This window comes from Sinocyclocheilus rhinocerous, unplaced genomic scaffold (assembly GCF_001515625.1).
Source record: "Sinocyclocheilus rhinocerous isolate Xijiao unplaced genomic scaffold, SAMN03320098_v1.1 scaffold805, whole genome shotgun sequence".
NCBI classification, from domain to species: Eukaryota; Metazoa; Chordata; class Actinopteri; order Cypriniformes; family Cyprinidae; genus Sinocyclocheilus; species Sinocyclocheilus rhinocerous.
This window is the reverse complement of record NW_015646430.1, coordinates 165640-168421: the sequence shown is the minus strand read 5'-3', so window position 1 is coordinate 168421 and position 2782 is coordinate 165640. Positions and strand designations below refer to the sequence as shown.

Genomic DNA, 2782 nt, shown 5'->3' with positions numbered 1-2782 from the left:
AAAAAATATTTTATTTATAAATAAAATAAAAAGTCAATTTTAAACATTATATTTTTAATATTACATTTTTTATATTTTACATATTTAATACACAGCATTATTTTATAAACGGCATTTATGCACAGCATTACATATTTTATATTTTACATATATTTTATACACAGCATGCAGAAAACAGTAGTATTTCGTTTTAATTTAGTTCACTGTCACCACTAAAAGCAAACGGAAACAACATTCAGCTTGTGTGGTTCACAAATTAAGCGTTAGCGTTAGTTCTGGCAGGTCACGTGAGTCAAGCTTGCATCAGCTGATTCTCAGCTGATCACATCTACCTATAGGAATACGACACCTATCGCGGCATTCCTATATAAACTATATTCAGTATTATTCAGCAGCTTTTCAGCTTGCTCAGGAGCAAATTACCCTCCTCCATCCCCAGCTCCTCCTTGCGCCCCAGTCAGGACTTGGCTTTCTGATATTCCTTGCTAATCAGACTCCTTTATCTTGAATAAAGTGTTACACTTAAATATCAAGTACATTAATGATATCTGCCTTGTTCTGTTCTGTTAACCCTAGGGGGGTTATTATTGCTGCTCTCCCTGCTCATTCATGACAGGCTGCATGGATGGGCAGGGAGTTTTTTGCCCAGAACAGAACCAAATCAAACTCTATGCTAAGTATCTACCATTTTGACGATAGTGGTCCTGACAGAACTACTGTTTTGACTACATCAACGCTTTCCAAGAAGAAGGAGAAAATGGCGGCCTGAGCAGATTCAACATGTCTGTCAGAGATGATAATGTACCTAATGCATAACACACGACTATAAATTTGTTCTTCACTTGCTGAAATTGAATTGGAATGATCAGGGAACTGACGGGAAAAAAAAAATCGCACTGCATGCTAAAGAGAATAAACACCAAAACTTTACTGTGTTAGTGAACATTGTTGTATGCTATGTTTTGACAGACTAAAATGTAGTTTTAAATACTGCAGTCTAAATACTGAACTATATTTAAGATACTATTTTATGGTCTTTTTGTGCCCTTTCACTTTCATGGAGGAAAAAACATTGAACATTCTATTTGGACATTCTGCTAAACGTCTTCGTTGTGGGTGAACTATCCTTTTAAATGTTGCATGATGCCCTGGGCTTTGACCTCCCAGTTTAAAGGAGAAAACAAAGAAAAAGGGAGAGGGAAAGAGTAGAACAGACCATCACATGACAGACGCTCATGTGAAAATCTGCTGCCTGCTGTTTCCCAGAGTCTCCCTTCACCAGCAATCCCTTCACCCACCAGATTGTTACTACTGACCGGCTCTCAAATACGCTTGCCAAAAATGTCTGAAATCCCACAAAATCTGTTTGCTTGAAAAATAACTACGCTGCACTTGTTTACAGTTACTCCAAGCATTCCAAAGCCAGGTTACCCAGGATTCTCTGGGGCACAGAACAGTGTTAACACATATCCTGATGAATTACCACAGCCAAAACAGGATCTCATCCAAACGTAATGACGCAAGATTAAATTTTGTCAAAATAAATGGAGACGCGATGTTCACATGGACAATAAAATCCTAAGATATGAGATCACGGACCATTTCCGATAGGCCACTGAGCAGAGTGTCTTCTTATAAGCATTATTGTTGCATGATTAAATCTTTATCAGTTTCACACTTATGTATACTGCATGACCACTACAGAAAATGGAACGATTGACAACAAAACAACATACGTTTATCTATACATTTCAGTAAAAAATTAGGATAAAAAAATATTGACTAAATCAGTAAAAAATATTGGTTTCCAATAATCTAACAACTTAATGTTCTAATGCAGAGTTTTTCAAAATGTTGATGACCCAAAAATATAGTATTTACATTACATTATATTTGTGGAAAAATAGTGAGCATATTATTAGACAACAATGTCAAATTCAACAAATGTTTACATATTATTATTGCTATTATTATTATTTTCTAATTATTTAATATATTCTGTACATATGTAATAGAAACATACAAAGTAACTACTAAACTGAAGCTGTGAGAATTTTTTTAACATTTACAGCCATAATAACCAGCTTGATTATTATCTTGATTTAAGTCCGTTCACACCAGAATTGATATAACGGAATGATAAATGATTATCTTTTACATGAGTCTTTTTCTGCAACAACAGGAAAATAGTCAGAAAACTAAGTATAACATAATATTCCAATTAAAAAAAGTTAGACAACCAATCTTTCTCTAGCCAATTTAGCTTGTCTCCAAATAAAAAAATTAAAAAAAGATCACCAACTGAGAAGTACCACAGTGATTACTGAAATTACATATGCTCAAAACAGGCAAAAGAGTATTAGTTTCAGTACTTACTTTAACAAACATAAAATCCAGCTCCTGGTTCATGTTTAAAGCACAACCTTCTCTATTTCATACTGAAGACAAGAAAAATGATGTCTGTCCTACTTCTGCCAGCGCTGGGAAACACGTTAGGGATCGCTCAATGCATCTGATTGGATCCCTGATCCCAGGCGGATATATATTGATAACTGCGTCTGGGAGACGGTCTTCCGAGTGGCTGATGCTCGAGTCAGCAGAGAGAACTGTTTGTCTGTATCCTCAGCTGTTCTCAGAACAGCCAAACCCTCTAGTGTCACATGAGCAAGAACAGAACCTTTTTTTAAATTGCATCATTCTGCAAAACTGTGGGACAGTCAGTGGACAGAGAGACAAGTTTCAAACTGGCATGTAAACATAACAGATGCCACATGCAGATGCA

General features: G+C 35.8%; 1 pseudogene; it reads right to left on the bottom strand.

The window, feature by feature from the left end:
- The window catches only part of LOC107707790 (1-phosphatidylinositol 4,5-bisphosphate phosphodiesterase beta-4-like), a 60886-nt pseudogene that overhangs the window by 49089 nt on the left and 9015 nt on the right, over nucleotides 1-2782 (bottom strand).